The 14,346-nt window shown below is 39.2% G+C and overlaps 1 long non-coding RNA gene across 1 annotated transcript in view; it reads right to left on the bottom strand.

Annotated features, from left to right (window-relative positions):
* Nucleotides 1–14,346, bottom strand: part of LOC310900457 — a 288,227-nt gene that overhangs the window by 192,933 nt on the left and 80,948 nt on the right. Inside the window, exon 3 of the long non-coding RNA XR_014585138.1 lies at nt 3,349–3,534. This is a non-coding gene — a long non-coding RNA (uncharacterized lncRNA). The remainder of the gene's footprint in view (nt 1–3,348; nt 3,535–14,346) is intronic.

Raw genomic sequence — 14,346 nt, forward strand, 5'->3', positions numbered from 1 at the left:
TTTCCTAACTTTTCTACGCCTTACTTTATGACAGCAAAATGTTCTTTCAGTGTCATTTTTCTGCACACAGGATAGAGCTGTGCTAAGAAAGTTACATGCTTAAAGGCCGCAGCAATATTTGTGTTGCAAAATTACCTCCACATTAGGTTTCCCTTAGAGGTCTTTACTCTAGGAGTCATTTAGTTCTTTTCTCATCCATACCAATTTAGCATAGATGAAACCCTGCTGCCTTTAAAAAGAATTGCTTTGATTACTCAAGAGCAAGAGCAGATCCAAGCCCTGTGTCTTTAAGAACTGTCAGAAGGAAAAGACAGAACAGCAGAAATACTAGTTGTACAACTCCGCTCTTACAGCTACATCAGCTTATAACCATACCGGATTCCAGCGCATCCGTGGGAAAGTATTTATTTTACCTGTAGGTATAATTGTAAGCAATAAAAACAGTTCAAGCCTTGCCAGAAAGGGTGTGAATTTCTAAAAAGAAGGAAAAAGTCTGAATTCCAATACCTGAGCAAACAAGTTAGTATAAAAGAAAAAAAGGTAAATGAAATAGCATTGCCAAAACAATGAGGCTATGTTTTGCCAACAGCTGGGTTGTACTTTCCCTTATAAATGCTGCAAAAGGGACTCTGACTTCTGAGCACACTTTCTACTGAATCCAATCATTTTGCTTGTCAAGTGCAAAGGATGTGTACAAGGAAAAAAAAATATAGTGGAAGCTTTCAAAACCAAAATACCCCCCTTCTCTTGTCTCTTGGAAGCCATTTCACCAGTTTGGCAATAAAGAAAAAGCATGTCTTGTCAGCTTAAAAAATATGGACTCCCTGAAACCAGCTACAGAGAGGAGGTAGAAATAAAGAATGAGGCTCCTCAAAAAACACACACTTAGCTGAGAACATACTCTTCCATCTTTTGGTCTACCTAGTAAAATAAAGCTACGGTTTGCTGTCTGGCACCAGGGACACAAGTGCTGGCAATGATGCTTGTCTAACAGAGAGCTTGTGACAACTGAGTTTGATTGCAGCCTTACTCTGTGTCATTCCCAGGTTGTCACATCATGTAAAGCTTCACAGAATGAATGAGGAATTCAACTCATTTGGCTCGTCACTTGAATTCATATGAATACGTTTTTAACAAAATTTAGCCAGACAAAGGTTTCCATTGGCAAGCTCTTGCATTTCCTTGTGCACCACAAAACTAGCCTTCCTGACAACTCTCATTTCCAGCCCTGAGTGAAACCAGAACAAGAGTGAAAAGCAAACTAGGTGGGGGAACAAAGTTAATCAACTTCAGCAGTCCTTCCAGAAGCCTATTTTATAGGAGGGCTTAGGACAGGTGTTGTTTCAACTAAGCATGTTCAGCACCAGTATCATGAATTAATAAGGAAATAGGATACCTACATTTTTTACTAATTTCCACCTGCCAAATATTCAGCTTACAACCGTATATTGATACCTTCTTGACTGGGTCTGTACACCTCTATATTCACCTCTACCTTCCTTTAGCTTCTCAGCTGTAGTCATTTTTTTACACAGAGGTAGGTTTTTTTTCTTTCTTTTTTTCTTGGTCTCATATGCCCTGTTAGATATCTTCAGTCCTGTAGTGCAATCTAGTTCAACGATTACTCAGTTCTACTTAGAAGGCTTTTGCGATGGTAATGCAACTCCTAGAGATACTGGCTCTCTCCTGCTGAGTCCTTGCACTGTTGTATATGCACCTGCTTCTTTCTGCTGTGCACCTAGACAAATGCTAGGTTTTGCTTTTATGCCAGTTAGCTCCTTAAATATGAAGGCAGAAAATTGCGCCGTTTTAGTCTAGAAGGTCTGGCTGGCAATGACGGAACTTGTAATAGCAGCAACAATAACGTCTGGCCAAAACACCCCTTTCATGAGAATTGGCAGAGCTGGCCATATTTGAAAGGTATCATGCAGCAGCCGCTCTATAAAATTCATCATATAAGAAGAAAACAGCTGAACTTTAAAAATGAGACGCATTTGTACTTGGCAACACTGGTTATCTGATTGTTTTCTAATGGCAAAAACTAAACAAGATGGCTGCTGCAGTGCAAAGGAGACAACTGGAACTGAAGGCCAAAACAAAAAACCTATAGACAACTCCACAATAAAGACAATTTCCATGCAAACTGCAACTTTTGAATTTCGGTCCTTTCAGCTGTCTATCTGCTTAAAAGCTTTTTATTCAGAAAACAATTTACTTTGTAACAAACCTAGGCTTGGAAAATTTCTGCCCAAAACATGTTTCTTTCACAGAATCAGAAATTAGCCGATGACTTAATAGCAACACTTACCACTAAGAATTATAATAAGGAATTATTTTATGTACTTGTCTTGCATTCTAGCAAAGACATGTAAGATTTGCACTGGTCTTGTATCCAACATATTATGGATCAAAATTTTGCTTGTAAGACTCCCAAATGATAGTGAGCTAAAAAGCCCCAAAACAACTAACGGCTAGAATCAGTGGTTTATATTTGTGATAAAAGTAACTAAGTCAAATTTAGCTTGGAAATCGAAGCTTATGCACCTAGAGAGAAATAGTTTGATAGTTTTAAATAGTTTGAATAGCATACACATGAGCAGCAGAACAATGTATGAATAGCTGCCAATATAGAAAGTCCATGGTTCTTTTGGCTCATTTGGGAACATATAGCCACAGAAATATCAAGCAGAAAGAAAGATGCAGTCATTTTCACAATAATATTTCAAGGGGCGAGCAGAAGGACAATGCCATCTGAACTTTAGTTTCAAAAGTCCTGTTCTAATCACACCTAATAACATTGAATTAATTGTGCAGATACAAGGAGCAAGATTATCTTGAAGAAGTCTGGAAATACCAGCACTAAATTTGGCACTTGGAAGACTGACCAAGTAAGAAAACACAACGTCTTAGAAACCAGCGGTTAAAATATCTTGGCAAAACCTCAGCTATAACAGAAAGGTATATAAGAGCTACAAAATGACCATCTGGTTCAGCATCCTGTCTTCAACAGTGGCCACAGGCACACCTCACATGTAAGTTAAGAACGGGAGAAAACATATATGATACTTCCTTGGAGTACTTTCCAGTCTGTAATTATTTTAAGCTGAAATATTTCCTGAGCTTCGTGTGGCCATTTGGTAACTTCCAATAGAGCTGTCCCTTCCAGGTATTTGTCCTATCTCCTCTTAAAGCCATGGAGACTTTTTTTTTCTTCAATGCATCCATTTTTTTTTTTTTTTTTGAACATGATTCCTGCTAACTTCATTGGACAGTCCCTGGTTCTTGTACTGTAAGAGCTGGTGACCCACCCATGCCACTTACGATCTGTAGACTTCTGTCAGATCCTACCTTGCTCATTTATTCTCTGAACTGAAGAATCCAAGCAGTTCAGTCGCTTCTTGCTCAGACCTTTGATCATTCCTGCTGCCTTTTTCTGAGTCTTTTGCATTTTTTTTTCTTCTTTTGCACATGGTATTCAAGTTCTGTATGAATTCAGCTTTGTAGAACAACAACTCAACTGTCGAGGGCAACAGCCTGTTTGGGACAAGAAGCGAGAAGAAAAGAAGAAACTATTGAAACTGTAGGAGAAAGGGAAGGGTACAATTCTTACTGTAATAGTAGCTGTAGAAGAAGTATCTATTCATACTGCAATTATTTGATCCTTAGTTCAGCAATAGCCTCAATATTAACAGACAATATTACAAAATACATTTTGAAACTTGGTTGAACAAAAATAATTCACTCCTTGCCACTGTTGATCCTTTCAAAAGTATTATATGCCCACATCTGACAGATTGCACAACCTACAGAAGTGACCATTTCTCTACAGATACTCTTCAGTGGCAGTGCTCATGCTTTTCTCTTACGTAGAAACTTCCAGAAACTAAATGGACTGGCAATATGAGCACAGCTATACCTACTGTGTTTATAAATAAATATGGTTCTCTGGGATTCAAGTCAGTTTATGTGTTTGTGCCCACCACCACAGCACAGAAACACACCTACTGTTTGGATTTTCCATTGACCTTCTTCACCCCTTGACTACAGTTTTGCTTTTTGTTTGGCACTTTCTGGATTCAGGTGCTATGGCCTGATTTACTTACCAACAGCAAGCACAAAGAACTTGGCAACCAGAGTTAAGTATGTGAAAGGCTTTTTATGCACATGAAAGCATCCCCCTAAAGAGCCCATATTCCTATAAGCTTTCTGCAGAATGGTTGCCTATAATTATTTGTCTCATCTTTAAGTGCATTTACATTACAGTGTTGCAACAATTGGCACATATGAACAGCAGATTGTCTGTGTTTTTGATTAGTGTGGCAGCAACATATCCTTTGTTTTTCAATCCTGGGCTAAATGAAATGTCTTCCACAGAGACAAATCTCCACAATGATTAATCATGAAGCTTCCCATATGGATACTGATATCCCACATGCTTTAAATGAGGCTGGGTGGGAAAACCTCTGCTCCACTCATCTCTCAATCCAGCAAACTGCTGGAAAGTACCCACAGATTCATTCCCCTATGGTTATAACCTCACTGCAGAATTGGTTGAGACTAGGTTAACTGTAGAAACTTCTGCTGGTATAGTACTAATAATTTAGTGGTGTGATTTTTGAATTTAGATGTTTCCATACTGACAAAAACCCTAAATGCGGTTATGCAGACACAGAACTGTTTTTGCTGAAGTAGCCTATTTCACTTTCAGACCTGATGTAAGCTATACTATTTAAAGGGCTTTTTGATGGTAGAAGCTGCACTTTCATTATAAGAGCTCAGTATGAGACGGTGAGATTTGGCTGTGTAGCATGCGAACCGACATAGAGTTCTGCAGAGTTAAATCTTTCTGTGATACAACCAAGCCACATTTGTTTTTATATTTTGCATGAACATTTTTACCACATACTCCAGAGGACTAATCTGCAGCACAGTCAAACTATTCCATAATGCAATATATTGAGCACAATACACTAGCCAAAAACAGCTCTAAAATAAATAGCCACAACTTGATTGACGTAATAGAGGTCTATTTGCTTATACTATTACTGGCTTGGCCCTCTCCACTTATTTAACTTCAACTCAGTAAGTGCATTAAGAGTCCAATGTCCATTTTCCAAATGGAAAGAGAAGCAACTTCTTCCTATCTGCACACATAAATTAAAACACCAGAAGTACAGCACAGTATTTCCCCACTTTATAACTGTCAGTACAAGGTATAGGTTCAGTTTTGACTTATTTTTTACTTCTCCCACACATATTTACTGTCCCACTTCATCAAAATCAATTACTGATGACAGACTGCTTAATCGGTCAGTGACTCTCACAACAATTCTTTCATCTTCTGACCTACTGCAACGGTTTTAATGTTGTTTCACATCTGGGCTTCTGCCATCACAGCATATGATAAAGCCATCAGGCTCTTGAGCTTCAGCAGGCAAAGCAATATGAACTAGATTCCTAGATACTTTGTACCCTTTACAGATGCCCCTTGCAATAAAGCTGGCTCCAGGGATGGCTTCTTTTGCTATCGTTCTCTGCCTTTCAGGAAAAGTGTTGATGAACCAAGGTCTAGCTATTTGTTGGGCACTTAGATGCAAGTATGGCTAAAAAGGAATCCATATCTTAATGTCCTCCACATCTAGGGATAATTAGCTTATGCTGTTATGGCACTGGACCTCCATGGGACATTTCAGTCATGACTCCATTAACCCAAAGATTTTACTAGTTTCCATCAGCTCAGTACTTGCAAGGTGTCAGAGATGGTAAGAAAGAGAAATCTTAAAAGACAATCTTTTCTTTTCTCTGTAAGACCCCTGTTGCAGTTTGCTCTCTATCCAAAAAGTTCCAATAGCCAGGTGGACAGACAGATAAGAGTGTTTCAGTAAAAGACTTTGAAGGATCAGCCCTTGCTGTGATTCATCTGTGAAGGTGGCAAAAGGTTTTCAGGAGCACAAAACAGCATTACTGCTAAACACCGTGGGGACACGTTAAGACCGGCTGCAACGATCTTCTCAGGATTGGTTGCCTGCACCTGGATAATTGGGATCAAACTTCTTAAGATGAGTGTTCAGATAAATGCCAACGTTTTTGAATGGAGATTTTTGCAAACAGAAACATATTTATACTGTGATTTCTGCACATTCAAATTTCCTTTGTAAATACAGCAGATCCTAAATGGCCATCTTAAATTTTGTGACACTGATGGAGACATTCAGTTTGACCTTTCCTACTATTTCTAAACATTAGCTTCTTCTATTTATTTTTTGAAAAGGTGACCAGGTTCCTACCTAATTTGTCAGTCAGTTACTAAATTATATGAGTAGAACTCAAGAGTCACTCTTCTAACTTTACTGGAAGGTTTCTCGATTCATTATGCTAAGTAAGAGGATAAACAAAGCTTAATCTAGGGTATTTAGTGACTTGATAGAATTCCTGAACCAAAGCAGCAGCCAAATCTTCACCTAAGATAGGTCTAAAAAGAACTCAGAGGACCACATTTCTTTATACAGTTTTCTTCACACATTTACTGGACTTGAACTAATGATGCTTTACTATGAATAACTCCTATTCAGATCAACAAGAAAAAATGTGATGTTGGAGCAATTGAATTAAATCCAAAAATCTAAGAGACTCTGGAATGAGCCAGTATATCACAGCTGCTGAGACATGAGCTAAAAGATGGCTATCCATGCCTGGCCCACTAGAAGGCTGGTGGTGGCTCCATTATAAACCAATAAAAGATTAAAGAAAAAGAAAACCAAACCTTTACATAAATCCATCTGAAAGCAGAGTTTATTATCAGTGCTCTAGAGACAGTGATTCATACTAACATTCAATTTTAGGGACTCAAACATCCCATCTGAGCAACAAACAAAAAATTAGTGTATTGTTAATAATTTTCTCCTTCATTATATAAAACAGAAGCATTCACGTAATTCAAAAGCATATTGAACATGCTATTTTTTAAATCACTGTGAGCAGTAATGACAGGACTTTAAACCACACTCGATCCACAGTGGGGGTTCTACCACTGCTCATTGAAAACAACAGTCTGACCTACACAGTGCAGTTTTAACATATCTGTGATTTGTTTTTCATTTAACTGAAGCTGCAAGCAGAAATGGCTCTGAAAAATTATGCCAGCAAATAGCATTTAAATCTTCTGCCTTAGACAACAAGGAAGTCTGCTTGCATCAGTGATGTTATTTTAGATTTTCATTATTATTATTTATTTTAGGTTTATTACTTTCCTTCGGCCCATGTTTGAACAGCCCCTTTTCCCCCTTACTGGATTCCAGCTCTGCACATCAAGTTTCTCTCTAGCTGTGCAGAGGTAGCAGCTTCTGGTAGACAAAGCTTCATCTAAGGCATGAAACAAAATCACCACCAAGTACTGCAGACTGAATACTACCTTCAACCAGAAAAAAACCTTCTATCTTAATTATTTTGCCTTGGTTCTTCCTAATACTTAAAGACTATCAGAGGAAGTTACAGGTCTTGTAAATTATTAAGCAAGCAGACTTTCTGCACTACTGCATTCATTGACAAATCTAATGAGTCTCAAGATATGCTACCTTCTCATTTCTGGACTTACCAAATTAGAGGGGAAAGCATCAGGTAATTTTGCCAGAGGAGTTAACATCTTGAAACTGAAACTTGTTAAGCACTGAAGGAAAATTCCTAGCATGTTGATTGATTAGATACTCAACTGCAATTAATATCAGGTTGTCTGGCACCAACTTTTTTGCCAGGGCATTGGAACAAAATTGTGAACTATGGCCTGCATTACCTCTGTTCTTTTTGCTACCCAAATCCTGACTCACCTGTATTCTGAGAGCATTAGCTACCTAACTAGCTAGATCTGCAAAGGTTAAAGTACTGAAAAAAACCCACGGATCAGAAGGGACCACTGTAATCCTTCATCCTGATCTCGTTCAGATGGATAGCCATGGAACTTAACCCACTAATTTTTGCAGTGAAAGGCTTGTTTTGCTTCCTATCTGGGAAAATCTTATCAAGCCTTAAGTTAAAAATAACAATAATCTTATTATTATTTATTAATGCTACTGTTTATCCAATTGAAGGCAACTTTGTATGTCCCTACCAACCAAAAATGCAGTAAACTTTATTTTCTTTCAAAACAACAAGTTAACTCTCGTCATTGGAGTATCGGGCCTTAGGAGACATACGCAATTACCGGTAGCACCGCACCATCTGAGAGCTGGGCAGTGGATTTGGCAGCCTTTGGGGAGCTATCATTTTCCATCCCACCAGAACAGACGAAGACCACCAAGGAAGGGTAGATAAACATGGTAGGAGGTTGAGAACTGTGCTGGAAACTAGGCCTGAGTTTTGCATCTAACTGTTCCATGTAAGATGTTGTTTAGGAATAACAAGACCCAGTTATGCACAGAAAGTACACATTTCAAAGGCTGCAGACAGAATCTGAACTCTTACTTCTACTGGAAAAGAAGATACTAAAATTTGTTCAACACAAAGAGATATAGCGTAGATTGTAATAAACAAAGCATGGAACAAATTTAGATACAACACTAGCTTAAGATCTCACTGTGAGATACATGGTTTTATGCAACCTTACACTTTCAGTTGCCTATTTTTTGGTTTGCTCTTTTGTTAAAACCACCATTGTCTGTAAGACACTCTATAAAGTATGCTCCAGCACAATTTGGGGCGGGAGGAGAGTTTGCCATTTCCTGCCCTTCTTCCCAAGTTTCTCCCTGCCATCCCTGTTTTTACCGTGATGTCCTTTGTGTTTCTTTCTGACGTTGCCAAGCTGAATGCTAGCCTCCCTGTTATGAACAGAGTGCTCTGATAACCTATTGCATTTAATAGAATAAAAAATGGGTATAAACAAAAGTCCAACCGATATTGGTAACTGCATTAACTACATTCTATCTCCCAACAGAACAAATTTAATAGGATGGTCAGATAGTGCAGTCAAGCAACTGAGAAAACCACATGCCTTGTCAGACCAGCTCAGTCTTTCTGGTAGAATAACACTGGCCTGTTCACAATTACCCTAAATACACAGCTTAATCTACTGCACGTCTTGTGTCAGAAGAAAAGCCTGACCTTTGAGCTCTGTAACAGTCACAAATAATAAGGATGAGCTACAGAATAAATTCATTTTGACCAGATAATTACATGTGGTCCTCTTCACAGCAAGTCCAACCTTATTCTAGAAAAGAAAACTGAAGTCTGCTGGCTGAAATTTAAATGAAAACTGAGCATCACTCTCTAGGAGTATTGGACACCCCTTTGCCGGAAACACAGAAACAAGATCAATCACACCATTCTGAATGCCACAGCCTCTTCCCTTTGGTATACAGCTAAAAGCAGAAGAAACAGAGAGACCAAAGAAAGTGAGGCTGTTAATATCCTGAAGATAATTTCTCAAGAGTTTGGAAGTTTTTTGTTATCCAAATCTAAGGTCCTGTCTTGTTGAGAGGTTATTCCAAGCAAAAGAGAGGGTTGTACTGTAGAAAATGGGTGTCCATACATGGAATTTTCTTCCTGTTCTTCAAGTTCACTCTACTATTCTTTAATTTGTGAGATTTCAAGTCCCTTAACACATAGTATTTTCCTAAATGAAAATAGAGTGACCTTGCATAATCACCACACAGACCCACCTGGCTTTGCTCCTGAATTCCTGGAAGATATTTTCATGTTGCACCCAGCAATTATAACTAGATTTCCCACCTAGTGTAACACTTTGCACACAAGCAAAAGGTAATTTTGAGGGGAATACTGAAGGTTAATGGCCCACACCTCACAGAAAATGGGAAAATCACATATCCCTTCAGAGGTCGTATCTTCTGTGAAAATCTCCAAGGGTAGCAAAACCTTTCTGAGACCACCCTTACAGCATCTAGTATCTATAGAGTCCTCATTACTTGCATCTTAGAGTCACTAAATAAACAAATCACTCAAGTGGGCAGCATAGATTAAACACTATTAAAAACAGGTATGGTTTGGGAGAAGAATGTATAAAAGAGACGACTATACTGGGGAATTTCTGGTTGAAAGAAGACAAAGAGCAGTGCTAAGAACTGGAACCACTAAATTAATGTGAGAATGCAGTTAAACCAAAGAAATATAAATATGTCATCCTGGGAAAGGCATAATGCACGAACAGGAGGCCATCAGCCTCAGGGAACCTGACAATTCCCAGCACTCGAACACCTGCTATTAGTAAAGCCTATGGAAGTAATTGGATAGCAAATGCTCCCTATCCCTTAGCAGGTGGCTAGCCCACCACTGTTTCTTATCATCATTGGCATATCTAGAGGAAAATGGGCATACTCTTCTACCAAATCTTTGTTCTCACACATCATGTTTATATTTTTTTTCCATTAGAAGTGTCTTTAAAAGTAATAGCAATAGTGGGAACAAACACCAACACATGTAAGGTAGGGAAAGGATTTACTGCTCGTGGCATTAATCCTTTTACTAATAAACCATAACTGCAAATTCAGTTACTCTTAATAGCAAAATTAGGTTCTTACCTGTTACTTTTTGCCATTCACATGACCTTTAGTCATTGGAACTGGAATTGACTTGTGTGGGTGTAGTCTGGTATGAGAATTGAAGGCTCTCATAATTCTCAAACACACCTACATTGATGTAAGAGCTGCTTAGTGTTTCAATGGAAAAAAAAAAAGAAAAGATAAGTAAATCTTGATAATGTAAATAGTGTTCAAGCTTTAGAGATTGTTTCTTGAATAAGTGGAGCAAACTAGGTCGTGAGTGGGAGGGAAGACTTAAAACAGATTTATTATCAGGATTGCATAAAGCAAGAGAAAAAATATGGGCATACTGGTGAAATTTGCTATTCAATATGAACTGGAGATGCTGTCATGATAGACATATTGATCAGCTGATCAGTCCTGTCATGACCTGTGACAGTGCTTGAAGCTGATCACAGAAACAATCAAATTCTTCTTGCTTTTTGTTTCAAGATTCGATGGAAACTGGAATATATGATATTCTCTTCCTGGATGTTTTCAGAAGTCTCACTATCTCTGTTCACCCCCAAAACTACAGGGTTTTGCATTTATCATCAGAGAGTGGTGCAGCTTTTTAAAGATTTCCTTTGTGTGGCTTGTTCGTTATCACAACTCAAGAGTGCACACTCAGACTGCTGATGAGGAGCAAGCCTCCCAGGCAAATTTTAGTGGGCACACAAGCTCTGGAGCACTTCTTCATCCATATAATTTCCCCCTTACAAGGGATAGTTTAATACGTACCTTTAATCCAGTCTCAGAACAATTTTTGTGTGTGTGTGTGTGTATACATCTGTTAATCTCAACTGAGATAACACTGTGACAGGAGGCTCTTCTGATGCCTGTTGCAATGCAGGGAACCCTATTAGTTTTCCCCTGTAAGACTGGGGGATTTTGTTTTGCTTTGTTAGTGAAATTTGGAGAAGAAAAAAGACAGTTCAAGAACAGATCGATCCAAATCATGTTTTCCTCCTGCTCTTGAAAAAGACGCTTTTCATCCTGCTGACACACAAACTTAAAACTGTTTGAAAACAAAAATAACATTTTTTACTCTTCCTTCAAGTGCCTGTGTGCAATAAAAGATGTGGTGAGCTTTTGGAGATGAGGGATGATGACAAAGATCTTCAGATGAGCTGTCATTCATTCAGCAGGTGGTAGACAAGATTCAGCTTCCTCATCTCCGTGAGGGTTTGGACCCATACTTAGCACCTGAATGATACATGAGCTATTTTCACAAATCTTGGACAGAGTAAGCCACAATACCACCCAGAGGTTCAGGCTCCTGATGTGAATTGGGAAATCACACTTTCCTCTCACTGATCATTCTTTCTCATGGCTCTTCTGCAGTCTGTCCATCTGGGAGCAACAGGTGAGTAACTTTCCTAACCAGAAGCCATCAGGCAGGCAGGCATCTGAATTAACTCTTTCTTCTATGAGATTTTCTTATTTCTGTGTTTCATGGTGAATGCCCCAAAGGTATGAACATTTGTGTGAAGTCCTGAGGGCAGTGCTTTACTGGCAATGGGCAAGGCAGTCCAGCATTGTTACCAGAGGATCAGAGGAGGAATCCAATTATGATTCAGGATATGGGCGTATGAGTAAGTTATCCCAAAGGCGTGAATTTACCTACACGTCGGCTTGCAAGCAGCAAGCTACTGGTGTGCCCAGACCCATGCAGTCACGGCTGCAGATGCCCCTCTGCAGCACTGCAGTGAGGGGAGTAGTGCCCACTCGGCCTCCTCATTGCTTCTGTCAGCCCGAGCCTGGCGCAGAGGCAAGACCCACAGGGAGGGATTAGAGAATCACAACCGCCTTCTTAATGAGATTTCATTTCCCTAATGCAATGACTTGGTTTAATCCTGCTAGTCCTCCAACCTTTCAAAGAGTCCTTAGAACAAAACAGGCTAGTCAAAGTAAAGGGAACAAACAATAAACGAGACAGCCAAATAACTTGACCATCTAAATTTCATTTTCAAAAGTCCATTAGATGGTGACCGAAATGAACAGTTTGAAAAGGAACTTTTCAGTCTGAAAAACAACTGGTGTTGCAGCAAGGAGGAGGACACACTGTACCTAATGCTACCTCATTTAGATGCTAGTCACCCCGTATTTCCACTAGAGTCAGTGGGAAGGGACAGCCTTTTCCCAAGATCAACTCTGAGTACCTTAGTGAGGTGAGAGACCACTTCTTCGCATACATATTTTTGAAAACTGTACCTTTTTTATTTTAAAACCTAAACCTCTTCAAAATGTTCATCAAATCACCCCAACTTTCCTCATGCTTGAGCAAAATAGCCCTTTTTATTTACACTTTGCTTCCCCTCTTTAATGCCTGAGCATCCTCCTTTACATTTAAACATCCAGTAACACCTGTGTGAAGCTTTGTACCTGGCCAATACAAAGAGCTCAGCTTTTCTCAACTTTAAGGAAGAATCTGCCAAACAAAATCAGCCCAGAGGCGAAAAACAGCTATCAGCAACAATTAGATATTTTTTGAATACATCCCTATTCTTCCATATTAATATATTAATTCCAAGGAGCAGTATGTTTTCTGTAAAGAGGATGAGACCCTATGCAATCTTTCTGAAATGAGCAATGCATTTACAAATCAATGTTAGCTACAACTCCTGCTACTGACAGCTGATTTGGAAAAGGAGTCTCAGTAGCAGAGTGAATACACAGCAGTTTACTCCCAGAGACTTGGGTTTAAATTGCTACTCAAAAACAAGGAAAATAAATGTGGTAGCCTCCATCCTAGTCAGCACAAGTTATTTATCATCACCGACCCATCAGAAACTGAGTGCAGCAGCCAGCACTCATCTGGCAGGAAAAGCCTTAGTCTAGAGTAACTGGAGACTTGCCTGTCAGCAACAGAGGCACGTACACCACCCGTCTGTTACACAAGTATGGCTTATTTTTCAGAGCATCACTATTACTATGGTATTTACACAGCTAAGTATATATAAGAAACTATTATAAGTTGACATTGTTAAAATAGAGCTGACTGGAAAATGAGAAGATTTTTTTCCCACTCCAGAAGATGACAACACTTTTTTCCGCAGAATGAAACGCTCACATTTCAGATGCTATGGAGCTACTCCTGCTGGGCGTTATGCCGGCAGTCTCTGTTGGAGTGGGCTCTGGGAGAGGACTTCACCCTCGCTCACATACTGCCATCTCCACATCTGACCTGGGGAGGTGGTTTAGGATCCAAGGATCACAGACACCTCCTGGGGAGTCTTTCTCATAAGGGCGCAAGGAGACAAGACACAGAATTTTTAATTCCTGCAGCACTGTGGCAGCTGATGCAGAGTGTGTAATACTTCCTCTTCCAGAATCCTTTTTTTCAACAAAATTATAAATGTGTTTCTGCTTGAAAGAATCCCTTTTTCTAAAGCCTGACAAAAGAAACAGTTCCAACAACAACAACAAATTCAATTGGGTTTAATTGCTTGTGCTACCTGCATCATCACATGGAGCTGCAAAGCACTGGTAACTCCGCTTGTCAGTGCCATTTTAGCCCTGCCACTGGTGCTGCACGATTAGATCACTAGGAAAAAGGTTTTTATAAACCAATAACTAAATGCTTTCATGAGATTTTTCCCCAGCCTTATATTAAAAAGGGCAATGTATGACTGGCAATGCTAAAAAAAGTATTCTTGTTATTGTTCTCGGGCTAGGCACTGTTCTGGCATCTACAACATAAATTTTGCCAAACAATAGAATTCAGCACCTATAAGCAACAGGCATCATCTCCACTGAACAACATAGTGTTGTTTACAAGATCATTAATGAACAGGCATTTTCAGTTAATTTTTCAGTA

The sequence above is a fragment of the Anser anser genome (assembly GCF_964211835.1).
Source record: "Anser anser genome assembly, chromosome: 5".
NCBI lineage: Eukaryota > Metazoa > Chordata > Aves > Anseriformes > Anatidae > Anser > Anser anser.